Consider the following 10,874-nt stretch of genomic DNA (forward strand, 5'->3'; position numbering starts at 1 on the left):
GGCCAGAGCTCCATAGGTATCTATATGTACATATACTAGAAAATGGATTTATGTACATTTTAAGGGTCATCAATAGAAAAACTGACTTTGAAATATTTGAGAACACTAAATCCAATGGCCTCTGTATTTATTCACTATATTTGTGCAAATTCATTTATACAAATCTTTCTTGGCCCTAGAATTGTCAAAATTTTCTTATGAATCTTGGGGGCATTTGAGTGGTGTAGTTCCTAGAGCTTTAGGGCTTACAGTCATATAAATGACATTTTAGAGGGACTAAGATTTCTTAGAAGTATGTGTTTCTGTATTTCAGAAATAGCAGGGGAAGATTGAAGAAGTGACTGCTTGGTGGTCCAAGAGAAATTCAAAGGGAGACTTAGACACATGCTAAAGTAGAATTTTCTGTCTCCCGAATTCCTATCTCAAAAGAGAAAGTAGAGATGAACAAGAACAATCAATCTACGATAACTGAGTTTATCCTCATAGGATTTACAGATCACCTAGATCTGAGGACATTTCTATTTGTGGTGTTCTTTGCTATCTATCTGATTACCATGGTGGGGAATCTTGGTTTGGTGACATTGATTTTCATGGAGTGCCGTCTGCACACACCAGTGTACATCTTTCTGGGCAACCTGGCTCTGATGGATTCCTGCTGCTCCTGTGCCATTACACCTAAGATGTTACAGAACTTCTATTCTGAGGACAGAACGATTTCACTCTGAATGCATGACACAAATTTATTTTTTCTGCTTTGCTGAAACTGCAGACTGCTTTCTCCTGGCAGCAATGGCCTATGATCACTATGTGGCAATTTGCAATCCACTGCAGTACCACACCATGATGTCAAAACAAGTCTGCTTTCAGATGATCATAGGGGTCTACATAGCTGGAAACCTGCATTCCATGATTCATGTATTACTTCTATTAAGATTAACCTTCTGTGGCTCTCATCAAATCAATCACTTTTATTGTGATGTTCTCCCATTATACAGACTCTCTTGTGTTGACCCTTTTATCAATCAACTGATATTTCTCTTTTCAGGATTGATACAAATTTTCACTATTACTGTAGTTATAATCTCTTATGTTTGCATCCTTTTCACTATTTTCAAAATGAAATCCAAAGAGGGAAGAGGCGAAGCCTTATCTACTTGTGCATCTCACTTTCTCTCTATCTCAATACTCTACGGCTCTCTACTCTTCATGTATATTCAGCCACATTCAGATAAAGATGGGAATAAAGATATACCAGTTGCTATTTTTTATACTGTAGTGATTCCTTTATTAAACCCTTTCATTTATACTCTAAGAAATATTGAGGTAATAAATATTATGAAAGTAATTAGGAAGAAGAGAAAACCTCATAGCAGTTTGAAAAAAAATGTCATCACCTGTGACAAACTGATTTAAATTAGATGATTTTTTTTTCTAATTCAAAGATACTGATAAAATGGAAAACAGCCACTTTGTATATTAAATATTAAATCTCTAAACTCTGAATATTTTTAAGTCAAATAACGAATAGTTATATAAGTTCATAAAGGAAGGATTCTGATAAAATATACCTTATAATCTAAGCTATTAGTATTGTTTCAGAGAGAATTAAATAAGTTCACAATTTGTGTCAGAGTGGAATTAGCCACAATTTTTAATGTAGTCAACAAATCCTAGGAATAAAACTCAGTACATAAAGACAGCCTTTATTTAACATAGCTAGTAAATTTGTGGAATCTCAGCAAACTGATGTGTATTTCAAATTCTAATATATCACTTAAGCTATACCACTTACCAGAATAAACTGTGCATTTAAATTTAACTCTCAACTTTCTTCGTGTTGTTCAAGAGTTTATGTTTGAATGTGAATTTATACAGACTACATATTCTTAAACAAGGGACATCATTATCTTTAAGTTTACTTATTTTTGTGTCAAACTCTACTTGAACAATGCTAATTTATCCATCATTAATTGAAAATAGTGCTATTTATATTGAAAATCCTATGGGTTTGTGTGTTTTCAAATAGATTGATAGTTGTCCATGATGGATGACAGGATAATTCTGAATACATCAATTAATTTAAATGTCTTCCTTCTAAATAGCATTACTCTTTTTTTTTTTTGTTATTAGGAATATCACTAACCTGCACTACTTCCAATATGAATTATTGGTATATTGTTATCATTAAGAGAAAGCTGGTGATGCTGCTCAGAATAAATGCAGCAGAAAATAGTGAAAATCCTGAAAAGCTAAACAACAACAAAAATATTTATTAATCACTCACTTAAATGGGCAAATATGAAATATATAAAAAATGGTTTAATTAAAAGCAGCTCTCTGCTAGATAGAAAATAAACCTTTTATATTTATTACCTTCATATGAGTTAGGCATTTCATGCTTATCCAAAGTTAAAACAAAAACTCATACTTTGAAATATTAAGTAATTTTCTCATGTTCATGCAGGCATGCAGAACAGAGTCAGGATTTGAACCAACAATTCCTTTTCCTATTACCCTTTTATAGAAACTTTTGAAAAAACTTAAATAACAGTTGATTTAAAAGTGGCCAAATAAACTGGACATTCACACATGGGATGGGGAAAAGAAAATGACATTATACTCAAGGAATTTTATGTTATGTTGAGTATGCAGGATGTCCTTCAGAATTCAGAAAAACGTTGTTGTTGTTGTGTGCCGTCGAGTCGGCCCCGACTCATAGTGACCCCTCCTTGGGTTTCTGAGGCAGTATCACTATGGAAGTAGGATTGCCCAACCTTCCTTCCGAGGAGTGGCTGGTGGGTTTGAACCACCAGCCTTCTGGTTAGCAGTCAAGTGCCTTAGCCACTATGCTACCAGAGCTCCCAATAAAAACATTAGGAGAGTCAATTATTAAGGAAATGAGCATGACTTCAGAGTAGGGAAAGAGGCAAGTGAAGGATGGGTGTAGAAAACTGGCAGAGCTATTTTGGAAAACTTGGTGATTGTGGAAAATAAAGATAGAAGTGGATCCATTCTGAGGAACAGGTTTGCTGTTCTGATAGAGCCAAATGAAACCACTGAGACTATAGCCCAATAACTGTCCTTTAGGTCTGGAATTGAACCAGCATTGTTTGTTTGTTTGTTTGTGTTGTTTAGCTTTCAGCCAAACAAAAGATGGGCATATGAGGTAAACATTTACCCAAGGTAGATACACTCCTTATAGAGAACAATCATGGGTGTATAGAAGGGCTGTTTATGCATATATAGTCATCTCTGGGGGCAGGAGTGCATGGAGGGATGGACACAGGAAAGAGGTAACTATCGGGAGGAAGTGGGAGAGGAGGTATTGCATTGTGATAAATTGTACTCAATGTGATGAGACAAAGTGTATGCAAATTGCTGCATTGAAAGTGAATTTCCTCTGTAAACTTTCACCCAAATCACAGAATTTTAATAGCCACATCACAGAAACTGAATTTCTCTTCTTGCTGTTGTTGTAAGGTGTGACTGAGTTGTCTCCAACTCATAGAGACCCTATACACAGCAGAGCGAAATACTGCCTGGTCCTGTGACAGCTTCATGGTCCTTGCTATACCTGAGCCCATCACTGCAGCCTCTGTGCAATCCATCTTGTTGAGGGCCTTCCCCTTCTTCGTTGACCCTCCACTTTACCAAGCATGATATCCTTTTCCAGGAAATGGTTTGATCTGACATGACCAAAGTAGGTAAGACGAAGTCTGGCCATTCTCATTGCCAAGGAGCATTTTGGCTGCCCTTCCTCCAGGACAGATTTGTTAGTCCTTTTAGCAGACCATTGTAAACTTAGCATTCTTCTCCAACACCACAACTCAAAAGCATGATCTCTTCTATGGTCTTCATTGTCCAGCTCTCACATGCGAAAGAAGCAATTAAAAATATCATGGCTTGGGTTAGGCACACTTTAGTCTTCAAGGAGACATCTTTGCTCTTCATAACTTGAAAGAAGATTTTTGCAGCATATTTGCCCAATGCAATACATCTGATGTCTTGACTGCTGCTTCCATTGGTGTTGATTGTAGAACCAAGTAATATGAAATCCTTAACAACTTCAATCTTTCCTCCATCCATTGTGAGGCTGTTTATCGGATCACTTGTGAGTATATAAGTTTTCCTTATATTGAAGTGTAATCCTTACTGCATATTGTAGTCTTTGATCTTCATTAGCAAGTGTTTCAAGTCTTCTTCACTTTCAACAAGCAAAGTCATGCCATCTGTGTATCACAGGTTGTTAATGAGTCTTCTTCCAATCATGATGCCATGTTTTTCTTCATATAACCCAGCTTCCAGGATTATTTGCTCAGCAAACAACTTCAATATGTATGGTAAAAATATACAACCTTGACACACTCCCTTCTTGATTTTGAACCAGGCAGTACCCCCTTGTTCTCTTTGAACAACAGCCTCATGATCTATGTAGAGGTTCCTTAGGAGTACAATCAAATGTTCTGGAATTACCATTCTTCTCAATGTTATCAACAATTTGTTATGATAAACACAATCAAATGTTACATAGTCAATGAAGCATAGTAAACATCTTTCTGGTATTCTTTGCTTTCAGCTAAGATCCATCTGACATCAGCAATGGTATCCCTTGTCCCACATCCTTTTCTGAATTCAGCTTGCATTTCTGGAAACTCTCTGTCAATATGGTGCTGCAACCATTTTTGAATTATTTTCAGAAGATTTTAGTGGCATGTAATATTAATGATATTGTTCAATAATTTCCACATTCTGTGGGATCACCGTTCTTTGGAATGGGTACAAATAAGGGTTACTTCCAGGCAGTTGGTCAGGTAGCTATCTTTCAAATCTCTTGAAATACCTTAGTGCATGCCTCCAACAGGTATCCTTTGTTGAAACAACTCAGTGGGTATTCTGTCAATTCCTGGAGCCTTGTTCTTTGGCAATTCCTTCCGTGCAGCTTTGACCTCTTCCTTCAGTACCATTGGTTCTTGATCATATGCCACCTCCTGAAATGGATGAACATTGACCAATTCTTTTTGGAACAGTGACTCTCTGTATTCTTTCCATCTCCTTTTGATGTTTCCTGCATCATTCAATATTTTGCCCATAGAAGCTTTCAATATTGCCAGTCAAGGCTTACATTTTTTCCTCAGTTCTTTCAGCTTGAGAAATGCTGAGTGTATTCTTCCCCTTTCGTTTTCCAACTCCAGGTCTTTGCATATTTCACTGTCGTAATTGATTTTGTCTTCTTGAGTTGCTCTTTGAAATCTTCTGTTCAGCTTTTTTATCTTGTCATTTCTTCCACTTGTTTTAGCTACTCTATGTTCAAGGGCAAGTTTCAGAGGCTCTTCTGACATCCATTTTGGTCTTTTCTTCCTTTCTTGTCCTTTTAATTACCAACTTCTTTCTTCATGGATGATGTTCTTTATGTCATCCCACAATTCCTCTGCTTTTCAGTCATTGGTGTTCAGTGCATCAAATCTATTCTGTAGATGGTCTCTGCATTCAGGAAAGATATTACAAAGATTGTATTTTGGCTCTCATGGAGTTGTCTTAATTGTCTTCAACTTCAAAGATAAAACAAGTTAAAATTAAGGGGTGGAAAAAAAATACCAAGCCGATGGTGACCAAAAAAGAGCATGAGTGGCAATATTAATTTCTGATAAAATAGATTTCAAGGAGAAAAACAGCATAAAAGAAATAGAAGGACACTATATGATGCTGAAAGTGTCAATTGACCAAGAAGACATTATGATAATATATCTACGCACCCAATGAAAGTGCTCCAAAATACGTGAAGCAAATATTAATTGAATTGAAAGGGAAAACAGACAACTCTACGATAGTTGTAGAAGAATTTAACACACCACTTTCAAGGAAGGATGATCAACTAGGAAAAAAAAAAAAACTCAACAAAGATACAGAAGAACTCAACAACACAATCAACCAACTAGACTTCATAGAGTTACAGAGCAATATTCTTTAGATGATCTGTAAATTCAGGAGGGATATATTTAAGATCATATTTCGGCTCTCTTGGACTTGTTTTAATTGTCTTTAACTTCAACTTGAACTTGCATATCAACAGTTGATGGTCTTCCACAATCAGCTCCTGGCCTTTTGTTGGCCAAAGATACTGAACTCTCCATCACCTCTTGCCACATATGCAGTCAACCTGATTCCTATGTCTTCCACCTGGTAAAGTCCACATGTAAAGTCATCGTTTATGTTGTTGAAAAAAGATAGTTGCAATGAATAAGTAGTTGGTCTGAAAAATTCTGTCATGCAAACTCCAGTGTTATTTCTATCACCAAGGCCATATCATTTTTAAGGTGGGTCTCTAGGCAACATATCAATGGGTCTTCTTTTCTTATCCAGTCTGCAACTCTCTCTTGACTGGTACATTTATTCTACTCACATTGAGTGTAATTAGTGATAAGTATGAGTTTATTGCTGTCTTTCTATTGTATTTTTTGTCATGTTGTTGGAGATGCCCTTGGTCCAAATAATTTTCTGTGCTGAGTTCATTTTGTTTTCAAATGTTTCCTCTCTTTTCTTCTTTATTGTTGGTTTTGTGCTTATGAAGCCCACATATTTTCCTTCTTTCTGGGTTTGCTTAGAGGGGTTGTTAATTTTCTCTGAGGTGACCTTGGAGTGAGTTCTTGTCTCTATATTTTTGGAACAGTCTGTTCTATAAAGACATTGTCCTGTTTCCTCTCTATTTGGAAATTTTGTACCTAGGGCTTTTATTACCTTTGCTTTGTTGCTGGTGTCATGTGTTGATTAAGTCCCTTGTTTCTTTGTGTAAAACATTCTATGAGCTTATTTTGAGCATCTATTTCTGATTTGGTTTTAGTGTTGATGTCACGTGTCTGGATTTTAATTTGTTGTTCTCTGTAGTAGGTTCTTTATTAGAAGGACTTCCGTTAGCATTTCTTGTAGGGTTCGTCTCATTTTCCAAAAATCACTTACATTCTCTTTGTCTGAGAATGACTTGATTTCATCCTCTTATTTGATAGACAATTTGTCTGGATATAGAATTCTTGGCTGGAAGGTCATTGCCTTCATTGTTTTATACATGCAGTCCCATTGCTTTCTTGTCTACATGGTTTCTGCTGAGCAATCAGAACTCAGCCTAACTTCTTGTCTATTTTAGGTGGCATTTCTTTTTTCCTGGGCTGCTTACAAAATTCTTTCTTTGTCTTTGGTTTTAGAGAGTTTGATTATGATATGTCTTGGTGACTTTCTCTCGGGATCTATTTTGTATGGGGTTCATTGAACTTGGAAAAATATCTTTTCTTCCTTAATGATATGGGGAAATTTTTCTGTTAGCAAGTCTTTGACAATTTTCTCAGTGTTTTTTTTTTCCCCCCACCTCTTCTTGTTCTGGTATTCCAAAGAAGTGTATGTTGTTTCTTTTCATGTCATCCTTATAACTCTTAGGTTCTCTTCATAGTTCTTAAATTTTTGTTCTGATTTTTCTACATACAGGCTGGTTTCAAGGGATTTGTATTCTAGTTGGAAAATGCATTAAACAACTAAGTTTTAACATGCTTTTCCACAATAATAAATAAAAATTGACTCATTTGTTTCTGTTTTTGTTTTTAAGTTCACTTTTCCCTCTTCCTTGATGGTATATCATAATTTGAAAGTGTATTTTGTTTTTATATTTTTATGTGCAACTTGAAAATGTTATTCATTGCTAACACAATCATATATCAACAACACAAACAGTGGCTGTACACATGGACTTCACTAGATGGAACACACAGGAATCATATTGACTACATCTATAACAAAAGGTGGTGGAAACATGGTACTATAAAAACAAGAAGATTATATGCTTAGAAGACACAATTAACTCCATCAAGATGAAACACATAATTAATAAGTGACATCATGTAGTAACGAGATGAGTTCTCTAAAACTAACAACTTAGTAATCTACAGAATTCCCTCACCTGTACATACAAAGATTTTCTATCATTGTTGAATCAGGGAAAGGCAGGCAATTGAAAAATAAACAGAAAATTTACTGGCAACAGCTATACCAAACTAATAAAGGAAGAAAACAGAAATTGAGAATTAATATATTTCAGTTGATGAAAATTCTTCCCAGAGAAACAACCATGAATAGAGAAAACTTTCACACATCTCCACCTAAACTTATTATCTTTAAGCAAGCATTTTCAGATAAGTAAAATTAGCTCTTACTAAAAAAATAAAATAAAATCAAAATAATAACTGAGATAGATTGAGAAATTTATAAAATGAAAACTGAATAACATAGAAAAGAAATTAGAGTAAAATATAAAATAATTCTGTAAGTTAAGGCGAAATTACAAGGTTCCCATGTGAGAAGAGATTCTACATTAAAAGTAACAGCATTGAAGAGAGGAATGAAAGCACTCAAGAGAATGAAAATAAAAGAAATGTGTAAAAATAATCTGAGATAGCATAATAAATAAGGTAGTTTAGCATAGGTGATACTCCACATAAAATTAGAGCCCCAAAAGAATAAAATAAAATAATGGTGCAGAAATAATATTTAAAATTATAATCCAAGAAAACTTGCAGGACTAAGAGAAGACTTCAATTTACTTATTAAAACATTCACCTCATTCTTATGATAACTGATCCAAAAAAGTCAATTTCAAGATATAATCTAGAGAAAGTATTAGAATTTAAGATAAGATAATAATCTGGAACTCAATATAGAAAAACAATTTCATTTTCATGGACAGAAATCAGGTTGACATCTGATTTCTCAATAGAAACATACAAGGAAAGATAAATATAGATAAAAATTTTCAACAAAGTGGTTGAGTCAAAATTCCATATCTAGGTAAGCTATACTTTCCAAGTTATACATGTAGATGTAAATAGCAACTATCAATGTGAACCTCACTAAATGGAATACACAGGAATCAAACTGACTAAATTTGTGGAAAGAGGTGATGAAGAAGCTTAACATGTTCAGTCAGAACCAGGCCAGGAGCTGACTGTGGAAAAGACCATCAATTGCTCATATGAAATCGCAAGTTGAAGCTGATGAAAATTAAAACAAATCCACTAGAGCTAAAATACAACCTTGAATTATATCCCACCTGAGTTCACAGACAATCTGAATAATAAATTTTCCACATTGAATACCAATAATGGAAGACTACACAAGTTCTTGGATGATGTTGAGAATATCATACATAAAGAAAGCAAAAGGTCATTAAAAAGACTGAAAAGTAAGAAACAACCAAAATAGATGTCAGAAAAGACTGAAAATTGCTGTTCAAAGGCATGTAGCTAAAGTAAATGAATTTTCATTCTGTGATATTTCATCCATTTCTGATGAAATAAAAGAACTGAACCGAAGATTTCAAAGGGCAGCTCCAGAAGACAAAGCAAATTATAGTGATGAGATGTGTAAAGACTTGGAATTATAAAACCAAAAGACAAGAACATGCTTAGCATTTATGATACTAAAAGAACTGAAGAAAAACTTTAAGCCTTGGGTTGCAATATTGAAGGATTCTATTGGCAAAGTACTGAACAAAGCAGGAATCATAGTACCCATGGTATTTGACTGCCAACATCAAACCCACCAACCACTCCTCTGAAGGAAGGGTGGGCAATCTACTTCTGTAGTTATACCACCTTGGAAACCCAAGGAAGGGTTGCCATGAGTCGGATCTGACTCAATGGCAGTAAGTTTTAGTTTTAGTATGAAAAATAATAGGTCAGCATTCAAACATTTTAGGAGAAAGCATATGATCAAGAACCAATGATATTTAAGGAAGAAGTTCAAGCTGCAGTGAAGTAGTTGTTGAAAAACAAGCCTCCAGGAATTGACAGAATACCCACTGAGATGTTTCAACAAATGGATGCAGTGCTGGATGTACTCAATCACTTGTGCAAAGAAACTTGGAAGATATCTACCTCGCCTACGATAAATAAGAGAAACATATTTGTACCCATTCCAAATAGAGGTGATCCATCAGATTGTGGAAATTATTATACAATATCATTAATATCACACTCAGGTAAAATTTTGCTGAAGATAATTTAAAAATGGTTGCAGCAGTATATTGACAAGAAACTGCCAGAAACTCAAGCTAGATTCAGAGGAGGGCATGAAATAAGTGATATCATTGCTGATGTCAGATGGAGCTTGGCTGAAAGAAAGAATACCAGAAAGATGTTTACCTGTGTTCTACGATTATGCAAGGCATTCATCTGTGTGGATCATAACAAATTGTGGAAAACATGGTGAAGAATGGAAATTCCAGAACATTTAATTGTGCTCATGAGGAACCTGTACATAGACTAAGAGGCAGTTGTCCAAACAGATAAGGGGATGTGGAAATATTTAAATCAGGAAAGCTGTGTCTCAGGGTTGTATCCTTTCACCATACTTATTCAATCTGTATTCTGAGCAGATAATCCAAGAAAGAGGACGATGAAGAACAACCCAGCAGCTGTATTGGAGAGAGACTCATTAACAACCTGTAATATGCAGATGATAAAACCTTGAAAATGAAGATGACTTGAAGTACTTATTGATGAAGATCAGAGATTACATTCTTCAGTATTATTGTGCCTTCACATAAAGATAGCAAAAATCTTTGCTACTGGCTCAATAAGCAACATCAAGATAAACGGAGAAAAGGTTGAAGTTATCAGGGACTTCATTTTACTGTAATCCACAAACAACACCCATGGAAGCAACGTCAAGAAATCATACTACTACTGCACTGGACAAATCTTCTGCAAAAGACTTATTTAAAATGTTAAGGAGCAAAGAAGTCACTTTGAAGCCTAAGGTGTGCCTGAACCAAGCCAGTGCATTTTCAATCACCTCATATGCATGTGAAACCTAGACAATGAATAAGGAAGATC

At 35.2% G+C, this 10,874-nt stretch overlaps 1 pseudogene; it reads left to right on the top strand.

Moving 5' to 3' along the window:
- Positions 1–440: 440 nt before the first annotated feature.
- LOC122152084 lies at positions 441–10,117 on the top strand (annotated as a pseudogene).
- Positions 10,118–10,874: the final 757 nt, after the last annotated feature.

Source organism: Orycteropus afer, unplaced genomic scaffold, assembly GCF_000298275.1.
Source record: "Orycteropus afer afer isolate SDZICR_OR568_19922 unplaced genomic scaffold, OryAfe1.0 scaffold01577, whole genome shotgun sequence".
NCBI classification, from domain to species: Eukaryota; Metazoa; Chordata; class Mammalia; order Tubulidentata; family Orycteropodidae; genus Orycteropus; species Orycteropus afer.